We start from the raw sequence: 20562 nt of genomic DNA, 5'->3' as shown, positions 1-20562 counted from the left end.
ACGTCCCTTTTATAACAATTTGATATCAAATTGTATAAAAGGGGTGTGTTTGATACACTTTGATAGGGGCGTGGTACCTGTCAGATTTCTTTTTGACGAGTAATACAGCCCCCTTACTACTTCCGTCTTGTGGTTGTTTAATTTTTATTTGCAGTTTTCAGTTAATGAAAAATTTATGTTTTGGAGCGGCCTGTGTGGGGGAACATTATGTGGTGCTCTGCTTAGATATTCACCCTTATGGCTTTTGACAGGTCACTGATCCTTCAGTGACCTGACTCCTATTTTAAAAAATTTGGCTCCATCAAGATGGCGGAACGTGATAGATACTACTGCGCAAGCGAGGGCGCCGGCTCCATTTTAATTAAGATCTTTTTTTCTCAAGAAATTTATATGACAAAATCAAATGAAAATATGGATATTATAGATCGTGTCATGCTACAGCGCAGGCACCAATGCCTGCATCATGAATGTAATGTTTTTTCAAACTATAAGATATATAGTATGTAAAATATGGTGCAGGTTGCTGAAGGATCAGTATGTTGGCAGTGGATTACTCATAATACTCTCCAAGCATGTAAGAACAGAATTTGCTTATTCAGGAACAATCAAGAACAATATATGATAAGATTAATAGATCAGGAATAAATCATCTGTGCCGCATCTACAGCAGGCTGCTTCTCTCATACACAGACACAGGAAAAACAGGAAATACAGTCACATGCTAGCATTGTGTGAGCCTCTGGGAGTTTTTTTTTATTCTAACTTTATAAACAGCATTCAAATTTAGCAACTAAACTTTCATAGACAGGAATGGAGTTGTTGCACCGAACATAATTCAACACCCCCACTCAACAACTATGTATCCTGTTAGTCCCATTGCGGTTCTGAAGTCCACAAACTTGGCTCTTGATAATGGCTTTGTCATACCATCAGCTATCATCTTGTCAGACTTGCAATAAACAAATTTGAGTACACCACTTTCCAGTAAGTCACGTTGTAGGTAGATTCGCATCAAGCAACATGCTTCTTCCACTTTCACAGCGAGTACGGTTCTCTCTGCAATGCCATTTTGTTCTGAGTTGTATGGAATGGTAGTCTGGAATACTATTCCACCCTTTTTCAAAATGGTTTGCACCTTACCACTTGTATATTCGGTTCCATTATCTGCCCGCTGGGCTTTTGTCATTCTTCCAAATTTGGTTAAACACTACAGTAAGATATTCTTCAAGTTTCTGTAGAATTTCATCCTTACTGTGAAGCAGGTAGGCGACTGTATATCTGGAGTAGGCATCAATAAATGTGAGAAAGTATCTCGTCTTGCTAGCAGTTAGAACGCTCATTGGACCACATACAGTGGGGCAAAAAAGTATTTAGTCAGTCAGCAATAGTGCAAGTTCCACCACTTAAAAAGATGAGAGGCGTCTGTAATTTACATCATAGGTAGACCTCAACTATGGGAGACAAACTGAGAAAAAAAAATCCAGAAAATCACATTGTCTGTTTTTATTCATTTTATTTGCATATTATGGTGGAAAATAAGTATTTGGTCAGAAACAAGCAATCAAGATTTCTGGCTCTCACAGACCTGTAACTTCTTCTTTAAGAGTCTCCTCTTTCCTCCACTCATTACCTGTAGTAATGGCACCTGTTTAAACTTGTTATCAGTATAAAAAGACACCTGTGCACACCCTCAAACAGTCTGACTCCAAACTCCACTATGGTGAAGACCAAAGAGCTGTCAAAGGACACCAGAAACAAAATTGTAGCCCTGCACCAGGCTGGGAAGACTGAATCTGCAATAGCCAACCAGCTTGGAGTGAAGAAATCAACTGTGGGAGCAATAATTAGAAAATGGAAGACATACAAGACCACTGATAATCTCCCTCGATCTGGTGCTCCACGCAAAATCCCACCCCGTGGGGTCAGAATGATCACAAGAACGGTGAGCAAAAATCCCAGAACCACGCGGGGGGACCTAGTGAATGAACTGCAGAGAGCTGGGACCAATGTAACAAGGCCAACCATAAGTAACACACTACGCCACCATGGACTCAGATCCTGCAGTGCCAGACGTGTCCCACTGCTTAAGCCTGTACATGTCCGGGCCCGTCTGAAGTTTGCTAGAGAGCATTTGGATGATCCAGAGGAGTTTTGGGAGAATGTCCTATGGTCTGATGAAACCAAACTGGAACTGTTTGGTAGAAACACAACTTGTCGTGTTTGGAGGAAAAAGAATACTGAGTTGCATCCATCAAACACCATACCTACTGTAAAGCATGGTGGTGGAAACATCATGCTTTGGGGCTGTTTCTCTGCAAAGGGGCCAGGATGACTGATCCGGGTACATGAAAGAATGAATGGGACCATGTATCGTGAGATTTTGAGTGCAAACCTCCTTCCATCAGCAAGGGCATTGATGATGAAACGTGGCTGGGTCTTTCAACATGACAATGATCCAAAGCACACCGCCAGGGCAACGAAGGAGTGGCTTCGTAAGAAGCATTTCAAGGTCCTGGAGTGGCCTAGCCAGTCTCCAGATCTCAACCCTATAGAAAACCTTTGGAGGGAGTTGAAAGTCCGTGTTGCCAAGCGAAAAGCCAAAAACATCACTGCTCTAGAGGAGATCTGCATGGAGGAATGGGCCAACATACCAACAACAGTGTGTGGCAACCTTGTGAAGACTTACAGAAAACGTTTGACCTCTGTCATTGCCAACAAAGGATATATCACAAAGTATTGAGATGAAATTTTGTTTCTGACCAAATACTTATTTTCCACCATAATATGCAAATAAAATGAAAAAAAAACAGACAATGTGATTTTCTGGATTTTTTTTTCTCAGTTTGTCTCCCATAGTTGAGGTCTACCTATGATGTAAATTACAGACGCCTCTCATCTTTTTAAGTGGTGGAACTTGCACTATTACTGACTGACTAAATACTTTTTTGCCCCACTGTACATCTGTATGTATCAGAACCAGTGGCTGTGCAGATCTAGTGGTGCTTATTTTAGGAAAGGATTTTCTGGACATTTTCCCTTTAAGACAGCTAGTGCACTTCATCAATTGTCTACACTGGTTGATTTCAATACCATTTGCAGGTTGAACTAGCTTCCTTACTGCTTCTGGGTCTCTGTGCCCAAGATGTCTGTGCCATACATGGATACAGTTCTTATGTAGATCTTGTACACTCTTTCTTTGCATTTTAGCTGATAAAGTTCATCTTGGATTTTTCCTTCTGCAAGAGCGTGACCCTTCTTTGAGATTATGCAGCTGTTATCTTTAACCCCTTCCTGACCTTTGATGCCTATATAGGTGTCATGAAAATTCATGCTATTGCAACCTATGATGCCTACGTATGCATCATGGCGAGATCGCATTCCTGCTGGTCGGGTGACTGGGGTCATTGAAAGGTCACCCGACATGCAGGTACGTGGGGACTTGTACTTCACCTCAGGGGGGTAGCTTTGCCCCCGTGCCGTCCAATTCCACCCCATCCCCTGGTACCTCCCCAGTCCCGTTGTTCCTCCGTGTCTGGGCTTTCTCCCATGGGCACCGCCATCTTCTAAAATGGCAGGTGAATGTGCAGTGCGCCCGCCGAGATTGCCGGCCGGCACCCTGCAGATTCATTCATTCATTCCAGGTGCATTTTGATTACTGTGATAGACCCTATCACAGTGATCAAATTAAAAAAAATAGTAAATAAACCCCCCTTTATGACCTCCATAGGTAGGGAAAAATAATGAAATAAAGAAAATATATTTATTTTTATTTTTCCTTGAGGGTTAGAGTTAGGGATGGAATTAGGGTTAGGGTTGGAATTAGGGTTAGGGTTGAAATTAGGGTTGGGGCTGGAATTAGGGTTGGAATTAGGTTTAGGTGTTATGAATGGGTCACCGAGGAGGATAGCAGGCCCAGGCTAAGCCACAGAAAACCAGAGAGGTTGGTATATAAGCGGGTGCAGACCCCTGATCCTATACACACAACTAGCAGTAGCCGTGGAGCGTACCTACGATGATCCTTGATGCCTCGGCACAGCTGGAGAGCTAACTAAGCCTAAAGCAAGAAAGGGGAAATCTAAACTGCCCCGGAGCAGACCCCAAAGGAATAGATAGCCTCCAAACATATATTGTCGGTGAGACAAGATGAAAACACAAACGCAGGCAGAAAATAGACTGAGCAAATGATGGGGCCCACACTGACTAGACAGGACAGAAAAGGAAAGACACTGTCTGCAATCATGCAAAAAAACCTGCAAAAAAGACCAACACGTCTGATGCACAAAAACACTGAAGTTGCACGACTTCACCCCGACTAACCAGCACTCTGATATATTCTGAAAGCAAAGCAAAAAGAGACCAATAAAAAAGGGGACAAAACAAACTGGCACATGCAGTAACATATGGGCGGTGATTCAGCACAACCCCAGCCGGAGCTAGCTGACCCGCACAAAGCAGAGATAAACAAAACCAGATCAAATGCAAACAGAATAGCAAATGAACCACTTAGCTGAACATGCAGGGAAAAAGCATGAGACTTCAGACCTCAGGAGGCACAAGAAGAAAATCACCAGCAGGGATAGAGGGAATCAGCTGTCTTAAATCCAATCAGAAACCCCAGATCTCCAATCGTCTTCCTCATTATCCGGTGGCAAGCCTCTGTCAATCAGATCAGCTCCACTACCTCTAGTAACCACCAGAAGGAGCCCAGAAAGAGAACTCTCAATCTGACCAGCTCCACTATGTTCAGTAATCACCAGAGGGAAGCCAGAGAGAGAATTCACAACAGTTAGGGATGGGATTAGGGTTAGGGTTGGGATTAGGGTTAGGGATTAGGGTTAGGTAGGGATTAGGGTTATGGTTAGGGTTGGGATTAGGGTTAGGGTGTTTTGGTGTTAGGGTTGTGGTTAGGGTTAGGGGTGTGTTGGGGTTTGGGTTGGAGTTAGAATTGAGGGGTTTCCACTGTTTAAGCACATCAGGGGCTCTCCAAATGAGACATGGTGCCACCATTGATTCCAGGCAATTCTGGAATCAAAAAGTCAAACGGTGCTCCCTCCCTTCCGAGCACCGACGTGTGCCCAAACAGTGGTTTACCCCAACATATGGGGCATCAGCGTACTCAGGAAAATTTTCAAAACAACTTTAGGAGTCTAATTTCTCCTGCTACCCTTGGTAAAATAAAAAATTGGGGGATAAAAAATTATTTTTGTGGAAAAAAAATGATTTTTAATTTTCACAGCTCTGCGTTATAAACTTCTGTGAAGCACTTGGGGGTTCAAAGTGCTCACCACACATCTAGATAAGTTCCTTTGGGGTCTAGTTTCCAAAATGGGGTCACTTTTGGGGGTTTCTACTGTTTAGGCACATCAGGGGCTCTGCAAATATTACATGATGCCAGCAGACTATTCCATCAAAATCTGCATTTCAAAACATCACTACTTCCCTTCCGAGCCCCAAAATGTGCCCAAACAGTGTTCACCCCCACATATAGGGTACCACCGTACTCAGGACAAACTGGACAACAACTTTTGGGGTACAATTTCTCCTGTTACACTTGTGAAAATAAAAAATTGCGGGCTAAAAAATCATCTTTTGAGGAAAAAAGTGATTTTTTATTTTCACGGCTCTGCATTATAAACTTCTGTGAAGCACTTGGGAGTTCACCACACATCTAGATAAGTTCCTTGGGGGATCTAGTTTCCAAAATGGGGTCACTTGTGGGGGAGCGCCAATGTTTAGGCACACAGGGGCTCTCCATACACGACATGGATGTACGCTAACGATTGGAGCTAACTTTCCATTCAAAAAGTCAAATGGTGCTCCTTCCCTTCCGAGCCCTGCCGTGCACCCAAACAGTGGTTTATGGCCACATATGAGTTATCGGTGTACCCAGGAAAAATTGCCCAACAAATTTTAGGATCCATGTTGCCCTGTTGCCCATGTGAAAATGAAAAAATTGAGGCTAAAAGAAAATTCTTGTGAAAAAAAGTAATTTTTCATTTTTACGGATCAATTTGTGAAGCACCTGTGGGTTCAAAGTGCTCACTGTGCATATAGATAAGTTCCTTGGGGGGGCTAGTTTCCAAAATGGGGTTACTTGTGAGGGAGCTCCAAAGTTTAAGCACACAGGGGGCCTCCAAATGCGACATCGTGTCCGCTAACGATTGAAGCTAATTTTCCATTCAAAAAGTCAAATGGCGCTCCTTCTCTTCCAAGCCCTGCTATGCACCCAAACAGTGGTTCCCCCCACATATGGGGTTTAAGCGTACTCAGGAAAAATTGGACAACTTTTGGGGTCCACTTTCTCCTTTTACCCTTGAGAAAATAAAAAAACTGTTGCTAAAAGATAATTTTTGTGACTAAAAAGTTAATTGTTCATTTTTTTCCTTCCATGTTGCTCCTGCTGCTGTGAAACACTTGAAGGATTCATAAACTTCTTGAATGTGGTTTTGATCACCTTGAGGGGTGCAGTTTTTAGAATGGTGTCAATTTTGGGTATTTTCAGCCAGATAGACACCTAAAACTGACTTCAAATGTGAGGTGATCCCTAAAAAAATGGTTTTGTAAATCTTGTTGTAAAAATGAGAACTTGCTGGTCAACTTTTAACCCTTATAACTTCGTAACAAAAAAGTTATCTCCAAAATTGTGCTGCTGTAAAGTAGACATGTGGAAAATGTTATTTATTAACTATTTTGTGTCACATAACACTCTGGTTTAACAGAATAAAAATAAAAAATTTGAAAATTGTTAAATTTTCAAAATTTTCACCAAATTTTCGTCTTTTTTCACAAATAAACGCAAAAATTATTGACCCAAAGTTACCACTAACATGAAGCCCAATATGTCACGAAAAAAACATTCTCAGAATCGCTAGGATCCATTGAAGCATTCCTGAGTTATTACCTCATAAAGGGACACTGGTCAGAATTGCAAAAAATGGTCAGGTCATTAACCCCTTCACTACCAAGGGTGGTTTGCACGTTAACTACGGGCCAATTTTTACAATTCTGACCACTGTCCCTTTATGAGGTCATAACTCTGGAACGCTTCCATGGATCCCGGTGATTCTGACATTGTTTTCTCGTGACATATTGTACTTCATGTTAGTGGTAAAATTGCATTCAAATAACTTGCGTTTATTTGTGAAAAAAATGGAAATTTGGCGAAAATTTTGAAAATTTCGCAATTTTCCAACTTTGAATTTTTATACCCTTAAATCACAGCTATACGGCACACAAAAAACTTAATACATAACATTTCCCACATGTTTACTTTACATCAGCACAATTTTGGAACCAAAATTTTTTTTTGTTAGGAAGTTATAAGGGTTAAAAATTGACCAGCGATTTCTCATTTTTGCAACACCAGTTTATTTTTAGGGACCACTTCACATTTGAAGCCACTTTGAGGGGTCTATATGATAGAAAATACCCAAAAGTGACACCATTCTAAAAAATGCACCCCTTAAGGTGCTTAAAACCACATTCAAGAAGTTTATTAACCCTTTAGGTGCGTCACAGGAATTTTTTGAATATTTAAAAAAAAAATGAACATTTAACTTTTTTTCACAAAAAAAATAATTCAGGTTCAATTTTCTTTATTTTACCAAGGGTAACAGGAGAAATTGGACTGCAAAAGTTATTGTGCAATTTGTCCTGAGTACGCTGATACCTGATATGTGGGGGGGAACCACTGTTTCGACGCATGGCAGACCTCAGTAGGGAAGGAGCGCCGTTTGACTTTTTCAATGCAAAATTGGCTGGAATTCAGATCGGACGCCATGCCGCGTTTGGAGAGCCCCTGATGTACCTAAACAGTGGAAACCCCCCAAGTGACCCCATTTTGGAAACCAGACCCCCCAAGGAACTTATCTAGATATGTGGTGAGAACTTTGAACCCACAAGGGCTTCACAGAAGTTTATATCGTACAGCGGTACAATTAAAAAATCATATTTTTTCCACAAAAATGATCTTTTCACCCCCAATTTTTATTTTTCCAAGGGAAACAGGACCCTAAAAGTTATTGTGCAATTTGTCCTGAGTACGCTGATACCCCATATGTGGGTGTAAATGACTATTTGGGCGCATAGCAGAGCTCGGAAGGGAAGCAGCGCCATTTGACGTTTTTGGCTAGAATTGAGATCGGACACCATGTCGCGATTGGAAAACCCCTGATGTACCAAAACACTAGAAACCCCCCACAAATGACACCATTTTGGAAACTAGACCCCCCAAGGAACTTATCTAGATGTGTGGTGAGCACTTTGAACCCCCCAGTGCTTCACTGAAGTTTATAACGTACAGCAGTACAATTAAAAAATCATATTTTTTCACAAAAATGATCTTTTCACCCTCAATTCTTATTTTTCCAAAAGTAACAGGACCCTAAAAGATATTGTGCAATTTATCCTGAGTACGCTGATACCCCACATGTGGGTGTAAACCACTATTTGGGGCATGGCAGAGCTCGGAAGGGAAGCAGCGCCATTTGACGTTTTTGGCTGGAATTGAGATCGGACACCATGTCGCGTTAGGAAAGCCCCTGATGTACCAAAACAGTAGAAACCCCCCACAAATGACACCATTTTGGAAACTAGACCCCCCAAGGAACTTATCTAGATGTGTGGTGAGCACTTTGAACCCCCCAGTGCTTCACTGAAGTTTATAACGTCCGGGCGTGAAAATAAAAAAATCGTATTTTTTCCACAAACATCATCTTTTAGTCCCCATTTTTTTATTTTTCCAAGGGTAACAGGAGAAATTGGACCCCAAAAGTTGTTGTCCAATTTGTCCTGAGTACGCTGACACCCCATATGTGGGAGAAAACTACTGTATGGACACACGTCAGGGCTCGGAAGGGAAGTAGTGATGTTTTGGAATGCAGACTTTGATGGAATGGTCTGTGGGTGTCATGTTGCCTTTGGAGAGCCCCTAATGTACCTAAACAGTGAAAACCCCCCACAAATGATCCCATTGTGGAAACTAGACCCCCTGAGGAACTTATCTAGATGTGTGGTGAGCACTTTGAACCCCCAAGGGCTTCACAGAAGTTTATAATGCCCAGGCATGAAAATAAAAAAATCGTATTTTTTCCACAAACATGATCAATTAGTCCCCAATTTTTTTATTTTCCCAAGGGTAACAGGAGAAATTGGACCCCAAAAGTTGTTGTCCAATTTGTCCTGAGTACGCTGATACCTCATATGTGGGAGAAAACTACTGTATGGGCACACATCAGGGCTCGGAAGGGAAGTAGTGACGTTTTGGAATGCAGACTTTGATGGCATGGTCTGCGGGTGTCATGTTGCTTTTGGAGAGCCCCTGATGTACCTAAACAGTGGAAACTCCCCACAAGTGACCCCATTTTGGAAACTAGACCCCCTAATGAACTTATCTAGATGTGTGGTGGGCACTTTGAACCCCCCAGTGCTTCACAGAAGTTTATAACGACCGGGCGTGAAAATAAAAATATCGTATTTTTTCAACAAACATCATCTTTTAGTCCCCAATTTTTTTATTTTACCAAGGGTAACAGGAGAAATTGGACCCCAAAAGTTGTTGTCCAATTTGTCCTGAGTACGCTGATACCTCATATGTGGGAGAAAACTACTGTATGGGTACACGTCGGGGCTCGGAAGGGAAGTAGTGACGTTTTGGAATGCAGACTTTGATGGATTGGTCTGCGGGTGTCATGTGCGTTTGGAGAGCCCCTGATGTACCTAAACTATTGAAACTCCCCACAAGTGACCCCATTTTGGAAACTAGACCCCCCACGGAGCTTATCTAGATGTGTGGAGAGCACTTTGAACCCCCAAGTGCTTCACAGAAGTTTATAACGCCTGGGCGTGAAAATAAAAAAAACATTTTTTTCCGCAAAATTATATTTTTGCCCCCAATTTTTTATTTTCCTAAGGGTAACAGGAGAAATTGGACCCCAAAAGTTGTTTTGTAATTTGTCCTGAGTAGGCTGATACCCTACATGTGGGGGTAAAACACTGTTTGGGCGCATGGCAGAGCTTGGAAGGGAAGGAGCACCATTTGACTTTTTCAACGCAGAATTGGCTGGAATTGAGATCAGACGCCATGTTGCCTTTGGAGAGCACCTGATGTGCCCAAACAGTGGAAACCCCCCAATTATAACTCCATCCCTAACCTCAATACACCCCTAACCCTAATCTGAGCCCTAACCCTAGCCCTAACCCTAACCCTAGCCCTAACCCTAGCCCTAGCCCTAACCCTAACCCTAACCCTACCCTAACCCTAACCCTAGCGGGAAAATGGAAATAAATACATTTTCTTTTAGTTTTATTATTTTTCCCTAACTAAGGGGGTGATAACGGGGGGTTTGATTTACTATTTATGGCGGGTTTTTTTGTTTGGTGGCTGTCACACGCTAAAAGACGCTTTTTATTGTAAAAGTAGTTTTTGCATCACCACATATTGAGAGCTATAATTTTTCCGTATTTTGACCCACCGAGTCATGTGAGGTCTTATTTTTTGCGGGACGAGTTGACGTTTTTATTGGTACCATTTTTGGGCACGTGACATTTTTTGATCGCTTTTTATTCCGATTTTTGGGACGCAGAATGAACAAAAACCAGCATTTCATGAATTTCTTTTGGGGGGTGCGTTTACACCGTTCCGCGTGCGGTAAAATTGATAAAGCGGTTTTATTCTTCGGGTCAGTACGGTTACAGCGATACCTCATTTAGGTCGTTTTTTTATGTTTTGTCGGTTTTTTGCAATGAAAACAATTTTATATAAAAAATAATTATTTTTGTATCGCTTTATTCTGCGAGCTATAACTTTTTTATTTTTTTGCGGATGATGCTGTATGGTGGCTCGTTTTTTGCGGGACAAGATGACGTTTTCAGCGGTACCATGGATATTTATATGTGTCTTTTTGATCGCGCGTTATTGCACTTTTTGTTCGGTGGTATTATAATAAATCATTATTTTTTGCTTCGTTTTTTATTTTTATTTTTTAAGGGGTTCGCTAAAGGGGTTAACTAATGGGACAGTTTTATAGGGCAGGTCATTTCAGACGCGGCGATACCAAATATGTGTACTTTTATTGTTTTTGTTTTTTTTTATTTTGAAAAAATGGATTTATTGGGGAATATTTTTCTTTTTTTTTACTAATTTATTTAGCGATTTTTTTTTAAATTATTTTTAACACTTTTTTTTTTTTTTTTACTTTATTACCTTGTCCCAGGTGGGACATCACTGTCCTGTGACAGATCGCTGATCTGTCACATCACAGATCACTGTGACAGATCAGCGATCTGTCACAGGCACTGCTGCAGACTTCCTCATGCCTGCGCTTTGCAGGCACTGAGGAAGCCAGCTTCCTCAGGCCCCCGAAGGCCCCCGTCGCCATCTTGGATTCGGGGGCCTGGAGGAAAGGAGCCCCCCGCAGCAGCGCTGCACATTGCGCTGCTGTGGGGGGCTCAGGGAAGCACGGAGGGAGCCCCCTCCCTGCCGATGCTTCCCTTTAACCCCCTGTACACCGCGATCGCGTTTGATCGCGGTGTGCAAGGGGTTAACGTGTCGGGGGCGGTCCGTGACCGCCCCTGACACATTGTGCCGGGTGTCAGCTATGATAATTAGCTGACACCCGGCCGCGATCAGCGGCGCTCACCACGTGGGCGCCGCTGATCATGGTGACGTAATATTCCGTCCATGGTAATTAGGTCCATGGTCACATGGACGGAATATTACGTCAATTGTAGGTAAGGGGTTAAGGTCAAAATAGGTTGGGTCATGAAAGGGTTAAAAGTAGCTACATTCCCTTTTTGTGTGAGCTTCTTTACTGACAGAATATTTCTTTCAAGGCTGGGGACATAGAGCACATCCTTTACTAGGATCTTTCTGCTTTGTGCTGAGGAAACTGAACAGTGGAGGTAGCTGTCTCCTATGCCTTCTGAATTCGTATAGTGACCATTAGCTAAGATGACCTTTTTTGACTTGCTTTCATTAAGAAATCTTTGCTATTTGCCATATGACTGCTTGCACCAGAATCTATACACCATATATTGGATACGGAAAGTATTCAGACCCCTAGAAATTTTTCACTCTTTGTTTCATTTGCAGCCATTTGGTAAATTCAAAAATGTTCATTTTTTTCTCATTAATGTGCACTCTGTTCCCCATCTTGACTGAAAAAAAAGAAATGTAGAAATTTTTGCAAATTTATTAAAAAAGAAAACCTGAAATATCACATGGTCATAAGTTTTCAGACACTTTCTCAGACACTCATATTTAAGCCACATGCTGTCCATCTCCTTGTGATTCTCCTTGAGATGGTTCTACTCCTTCTTTGGAGTCCAGCTGTGCTTAATTAAACTGATAGGACTTGATTTATAAAGGCACACACCTCTCTATAAATGGCCTCACAGCTCATAGTACATGTCAGACCAAACGAGAATCATGAGATCAAAGGAACTGGCCAAGGAGCACAAAGACAGAATTGTGGTAAGGCACAGATCTGGTCAAGGTTGCAAAATAATTTCTGCTGTACTCAAGGCTCCTAAGAGCACAGTGGCCTCCATAATCCGTAAATGGAAGAAGTTTGGGACCACTAGTTTTCCTAGACCTGGCCATCCAGCCAAACTGAGCAATCATGGCAGAAGAGCTTTGGTGAGAGAGGTAAAGAGGAAACCCAAGATCACTGTGGCTGAGCTCCACAGATGTAGGGAGATGGTAGAAAGTTGCACAAAGTCAACTATTACTGCAGCCCTCCATCAGTCGGGTCTTTATGGCAGAGTGGCCCGACGGAAGCCTCTCCTCAGTGCAAGAGCTATGAAATCCTGCATAGAGTTTGCTAAAAAACACATGAAGGACTCCCAGACTATGAGAAATAAGATTTTCTGGTCTGATGAGATGAAGATGCAACTTTTTGGTGATAATTCTAAGTGGTATGTGTGGAGAAAACCAGTCACTGCTCACCACCTTCCCAATACAATCCCAACAGTGAAACATGGTGGTGGCAGCATAATGCATTGGTGGTGTTTTTCAGCTGCAGGGACAGGACGACTGGTTTCAATTGAAGGAGACATGAATATGTCCAAGTACAGAGAGAGATCCTGGATGATAATCCTTTCCCAGAGTGCTCTGGACCTCAGACTTGGTGGAAGGTTCACCTTCCAACAAGACAATAACACTAAGCACACAGCTAAAATAACAAAGGAGTAGCTTCAGAACAACAATGTGACCATTCTTGACTGGCCCAGCCAAATCCCTGACCCAAATGACCATGTGATATTTCAGTTTTTCTTTTTTAATAAATTTGCAAAAATTTCTACATTTCTGTTTTTTTTTCAGATAAGATGCGATGCAGAGTGTACATTAATGAGAAAAAATAAACTTTTTTGAATTTACCAAATGGCTGCAATGAAACAAAGAGTGAAAACTTTATAGGGGTCTGAATACTTTCTGAACCCACTGTATATGCTTTGCAAATAGGTCTGTACTGGCATTAAATGCAGCTTCAACACATGCAGAATTTTCCTTACAGCTCTTTTAACCCTTTGATAACTGTTCTGCTTTTTAAGGCGACATTCTTGCTTTCCAAATTCTGCAGTCTGATTTAAGGTGACCGGGCTTTTTACATACAAAATATTCACGAGTTTTTCTTAGATTGCTCTTATATTTAGGGAAATCCTATGTCTTTAATGCGGTTTCTTTTCTGGATTTATTACTGCTGCTTACATGTTGCATTTTTCTCTTGAATGCATCCACAAGTTTGACTTAAACATACTCTAGTGTCAGTTCATCATCTGGCCGTGCATTTAGTGCAGTCTCGGGTGTGTCATAACTCTCTGGAAGACCACTTAATAGAAGTGCAGCAACATGAAAATCTTGAATTTCTTCTCCAATAGCACTGAGATGCTCCACAATCTCTAGGGTGTTTCTTATATAGGCCTGCATATTCTGTCCATCACTTAGCTTAGACTGATACAGCTTTCTCATGAGATAAAGCTTATTCCTGAGATTTGATCTTTCATGCACTTCCTGTAACTCATCCCACATCTCCTTTGCAGTTGCACACTTGCATATATGCACAATCTGATTATCATCTACACTGAGGGAGATCATGCTTTGTGCTTTCTGATCCTTCTCTAGCCAATCATCTAGTAATGGATGAGGCACTTGTTCCTTAGTATATTTCCACATACCTTCTTTTATGAGCAGCATCTTCACCTTGAATTTTCAGGACTGGTAGTTCTGGTTAGTGAGGCTTGGCACTGAGAACTTGACAGGATTGCTGCTAGTGGACATCTTCTCTGTTGCTCTGTGCTGTTTTTGTTCTGGGCTTCTGTTGCTGTTACTCTGAGTTTCTGTGTCACTCTATGCCCATAACCTGTTGGCAGCGGATTACTTACGATACTCTCCAAGCGTGTGACAACAGAGCTTCTTTATTCAGGAACAATCAGGAGCAATATATGATAAGCTTAACAAATCAGGAATAAATCATTTGGCTGTCTCTATCTGTGCAGCATCTGCAGCAGGCTGCTTCTCTCATACACAGATACAGGAAAACAGGAAATACAGTTACATACTATCCCTGTGAGAGCCTCTGGGAGTTTTTTTTTGTTCTAACTTTATAAACAGCATACAAATTTAGCAAATAAACACTCATAGACAGGAATGGAGAGCACCACATAAAGACCCCTCACAGGCCGTCCTGGAGCATGAGCATATCATTAACTCAAAACTAAAAATAAAGATTATACCACAACCATAAGACAGATTTCATCAACCCAGGTATCATTATAATCAGTATAACGGCACTGACCTGACACTGTCTGTAGTTACTGTGCACAATCCTGCTGACAGGTTCCCATTAAGGTACAAGTCTGCAGTCACTGTATATGACTGTAGATGTGTGAATCCTCACAATATGCACTGTGAGTAATCTCTGGTACTGGCGCTAGGAGCGGCGGACGTGTGACTACAAGTTTGTGATTTGCATGCATGTAGTCTCAAGCAGACTAGTTGTGCGTGGCCTTGCTTAATGAAAGTGCTCGGAATGTGGCCTGAAGTATGCAAATCGCACGCTTGCGATCACATGCCTGCTCAATTTACTTTATATTTTTATATATCAGACTTTTACAAATGCAGTGATACAAAATAATAGCTGTATTTTTTATTGCTTTATTTTTAATGAGGCAAAAGGGGGGTCATTTTAACTTTTTTTTGTATTTTTAAACACTTTTTAGCTCACTTTTTAATAGTCCCCTCAGGGGATTTGAAGCTGTGATCATCTGATACCTTGTACTATACATAGCAATGCATGAGCACTACTATGTATAGCTAAAATCACGATCTCCTACTTATAGACACCAGCCATGGGTTGACTTTCACAGGAGTGTCATAATGACAGGAACGGGGGCCATCAGCAGACCCAGGCTGTCATGACAAACATTGGCGCCCTGCGTTCACGAGAAACTGAGTAATGAAAAAAAAAATAAGCAACAAAATGGCGTTATTTTGGCCAATGCAACATTGCGATAAAATACAATAAGAGGAGATCAAAACATTGTTTCTACCCCAAAAAGGTATCAGTAAAAATTTCAGCTAGGGGCGCAAAAAATAAACTCTCACCCAGCCCCATATCAGATTTACCATATAGAGAACATAGTCAATAAAAAACAAAAAAAAAACGTGGAATTGCAAATTTTTTGGAATTTTAAAATACTTGGAACTTTATTCCCGCTTTTTAGTAAAATATATAGTAATAATAATAATCTTTTTTTTTATATAGCGCTAACAAATTCCGCAGCGCTTTACAGTTTGCACACATTATCATCACTGTCCCTGATGGGGCTCACAATCTAAATTCCATATCAGTATGTCTTTGGAATGTGGGAGGAAACCAGAGGAAACCCACACAAACACGGGGAGAACATACAAACTCATTGCAGATGTTGTCCTTGGTGGGATTCGAACACAGGACTCAAGCGCTGCAAGGCTGTCCACTGAGCCACCATGCTGCCCTTAGTAGAATGAATGGTGTCATTTAAAAGTACAACTCGTCCCTCAAAAAACAAGCCCTCACATAGCTATATTGACCGAAAAATTTAAAAGTTATGGCTTTTGGAAAAAAGGGGAGGAAAAAACAAAACAAACGGAAGATTGTCATGTGTTGAAGGGGATAAATTCAGCAAAAACATGGCAGTCAAAATGGATAGAAACTTTTAATGGCAGTCCAAAGATAGTACAATAGTACTAAAAAGATCTTTATCAGTATATTATAAGGTAAATAAAAGAAACAACTTTATCCACATAAATATTATCATCCAGAAAAGAACATTTGTAGAGATACAAGCGTGATTCTTATAAATATGCAGAAAACCAGACGTTTTATCTGTGTTCTTGACATATAAGAGATATGTTAGTAAAGGGCTGGTAACATATTAAATAGACCTACCTGATTGCTCAGCAAGAAAAAGAAAGAGGACACAATATCCAGAAAAGTGTATCATCTGTGAATATCAATAAATACAAAGTGAGTGAAAAGCACTTATGATGTTTAACCTCAGAGCAAAGGAAAAACATACCATGTACATCAAACATACCCAAATTCATATGTGCCACAATTGTAGACGGCATAGTGAATGCAGGATCCACTGCTGGTTCTAGTGTGCGCTATAGCCCTAAAGAAGTCCCGGATGTGTGAAAGCGGGAGGTGTAACTACCGTGGTGTAAGCTACCAATGGAAGCAGAGTTTTCGCGGTGTCACAGGATGTGATGTCACTCATGAGTATGAAGAAATCAGACACGGTGTGTGGTAGGAGGTTAGAAGGAGGTGTGGCCTGCAGGTCGTCATGTGCATGGTGTGAGTACCAGAGAGAGGAAGTATGCGTACCACCAATGGTGATGTGAAACTGGATGCAGGAAAGTGCTGGTGTCTCATCAGAAGAGTTCATGTATCTCAGCATCCATCATAAGGCTTGTGATGTTGTGAAGGAGACACTAGTCAGATCATAATGAGCCAAAAAGGGATAATACTATAAGCCCATAATAATGAATCAGAAATTAATTACATCTGGCTCTGAAAAGAGAGGAGAAAACATCATAAACGTTATATATATTATCACAAAAAAGAACACCTATAAAGACACCCTGTAAATAGCAATATGGTTAGCATCCATTATGTACAAACAACCTCAATACCCTTAACCAGTAAGAAAAGTAAGAGAAGTCCATATTAGTCATTCTGATTTATATAAATGCAAAAAGTTCATAGTCCCTGTTTAAGCCTTTTGGAGCCAGAGATAATATATACTCCTATAAGCGAGCGCACTGAAGTGTCATGACCTCCCATATTTTTTCATATAATGCAGAGGAAACTTCCAATATCATTGCACAATCTCATTTATCATGCAATTTCTCGACTGTTCCATTGTAGGATGCACAAGGTCAGGACTTGGAGCAAAAATCACGCCATCTTACCAATATTGAACTTAATTGTGCTTCTCCCATTTCCACTCAAATTCAACCCACCCTGTTTAGTGACCAACCAAAATATTGTTATGAAAGAACTTGGCACTCAAATGGCAAAGTGGATTAGATCCTTTGTTTTATTTGCATCCTAATTGTATGTTAAACGTTTTCGATCCGACGGATCTTCATACGAGATCATATTTGAAAGACACCAATGAGTTTATAACACTCATTAAATCTCTGGGCTCTCTCCCACCTTTTTTTTTGGTCACATGGGATGTTAACAGCTTATATACATCCATTACACATGAAAAGGGTTTAAGAGCCACGGAAAATTTGATGGTAAAGGCAGACATGGATACTAGAATCCGCAACCTCTGTTCCGATCTCTTAGAGCTAGTGTTAAAAGAAAATTATTTTCTTTTTCAGGACACATTTTATGTACAGAAACAGGGCACCGCAATGGGGTCACACGTGGCGCCCCCCTATGTTATTGCCTATATGGCTTCATTTGAGGAGGAGTATGTCTATACCCACCCTTTATATATACAACATTCTATGGTATGGCTTAGATTCATAGATGACATTTTTTGTGTGTGGAATGGCCCCCTAGACACTCTTATACAATTTGATCATCATATCAATAACATATGGCCCGAACTCAAATTTTCCCTACAATTTGATACAGACAGGATGAATTTCTTAGATACGTTGATCAACAAAGATTCACTAGGGACCCTAAGGATAGATCTTTATATCAAACCAACCAATAGGAACAGCATTTTACATTTTGACAGCTTCTGTCCATCCACAGTTAAAAAATCTATCCCCAGATCGCAATACTGCAGGATAGATAGAATAGTCTCGGAGGAAGCCACAAAGGCTCAAAGACTGACTGACATGACAAAGAAATTTACAGAAAGGGGTTAACCAGCAAAACTTTTGACTGAGTCAAGATCCATGATAGGCCAATTTGAGAAAACCAATAAAACAGATAAACGTATACCCTTTGTCAACACATACCACCCTTACTCGAGAAAGATACAATCCACTATAAACAGACACTGGGGTCTATTACCTAGAAGTTATCCAGAGATAGAGGAATTTCAGAAACTATTTCTCCACAGACACTGGGGTCTATTACCTAGAAGTTATCCAGAGATAGAGGAATTTCAGAAACTATTTCTCCACAGACACTGGGGTCTATTACCTAGAAGTTATCCAGAGATAGAGGAATTTCAGAAACTATTTCTCCCCTGCTATTGGAGACCAAGAAATTTAAAGGATAAGCTTGTTAGAGCAGATATTGGCTCTAACACAAGGATACCAAGACAGACGTTTCTCCAGACACAAAAACGGGGCACATTTCCATGTCTGTCCTGTCTGCAGTGTAATAATATACAAAAAGGAGATCAAATTTTTCATCCACAAACAGGAAGGGCTATTCCTATTAAAGGGTATTATACGTGTGAATCAACATACGTTGTATATTTAATTAAATGCCCATGTGGCCTAGCTTATGTGGGGGAGACCACGCAGATGGTGAAAGACAGAATTTCACAACATAAATCTAATATAAGATGTAAGAAATCTCATCTCCCACTTCCATATCATTTTCTTGAGAAGGGACATAATATTTCCCAATTGAAATTTCAAGTATTGGAGCAAGTTGAACTCGACAGAAGAGGGTATGATAGGACAAAGAAGCTCAAAAAAAGAGAGGCCTATTGGATTTTCACTCTACAAACCTTGGAGCCCAAAGGACTCAATAGAGACTATGACACACAGAGTTTTCTGTGATATGAATTGTCGTTGACTGATATTGTATACATCTCGAATGCTTTGTGTTTTAAAGAACTTATTTTGACCATTGTTTTTTCTTTTTTCATATAGAATCGTTAGAATTGACTCTTCACTTCCTCACCGGGCACAACTGTCCCACCTGGTATAGTATTTTCTCCGCCATCTTTACATATACACAGGTCATTCGTTTCCCCATATGCCAAGGTTCAAAACCAATTTGATATAGTTTATTCCTACTATACATCCCCCCTTAATCTAAAGAATCTTAGGGACATTTTACCTATAATTGTTTTAAGAACGCAGGTAATATATATTCAATTAGTTTAATAACAGTGTTAGCTTTCCCTTATCAGAATGTCTTGTCAATATTTTTTTATTTTTCTATGTAGCCACAATAGATCTTTTAAATGAGCCTAATATACAATAAATTGAAATAAAATAAATAATGTAGGCGCAAGTTTAATATATCGGGTGGCCATTACGCAGTGACTTTCAGTCACACCTCTTTCCTTGTCCTGACTATCACATGATAGGAGTAAGAGCGCAGGCGCGCTCCTCCATTGATTAGTATGACCGCTGGATCTGCAATGCGCAGGCGCGATGACGTGGACAGGTTTGTCCACCCCAGGCTACACGTAACCGCTATGCCAGTATGATACAGACATGATGACGCGGTTAGGGGAGTTTCCCCGCCGGGTCATATAAACCCGGAAATAGATTCTAGTGACCTGGTGTCCTTCACTTCAGCGGGCACACTGCGGTTCCCCTGGCGTCCTCCACTTCAGCGGTCACACCGCAGGATCTTTTAAGGCTAGAGGAAGCAGGTAACATAATACATAATTTCCCACATCGCACCAGGAGTGATATACATTAAACAACATTGAGCAATCCTTTTCATTTTTGTCATTGCAGCGCCATACAAAATAAGTGACTTAGATCACTACACCAGCGCATTACCGCTCCTTATATAATATTTAATTCAGGTACTATTATATTCACTCTAAAGATGTTCCTGCGCTCACTCACTTGCACTACTACTATTGAGCGTTTTTCTGCATATTATAATAATTTAAAGATCCCGCTATATATGATTCTTTCTTTGCTCTTTTTTAGGAAAGTCATATTTTACACATCACGTGTATTACTGTCACCTTTCACTTTATGGTTGGCACCTTGTTACCGGAACTCCATAATATCCTTGATCATGTTTTCACCTATGATGTAGATTTTATAGATTTTAGAGGTAATTTTGGCGGATATCTCCTTAACATCGTTTTATATACCCTACCTCACGGATCACTTCACACCTGGGA

The sequence above is a fragment of the Dendrobates tinctorius genome, unplaced genomic scaffold (genome assembly GCF_039654945.1).
Source record: "Dendrobates tinctorius isolate UK_male_01 unplaced genomic scaffold, ASM3965494v1 ptg000128l, whole genome shotgun sequence".
Classification (NCBI taxonomy): domain Eukaryota; kingdom Metazoa; phylum Chordata; class Amphibia; order Anura; family Dendrobatidae; genus Dendrobates; species Dendrobates tinctorius.
The sequence above is the reverse complement of the archived record's forward strand: the minus strand, read 5'-3'. Positions refer to the sequence as shown.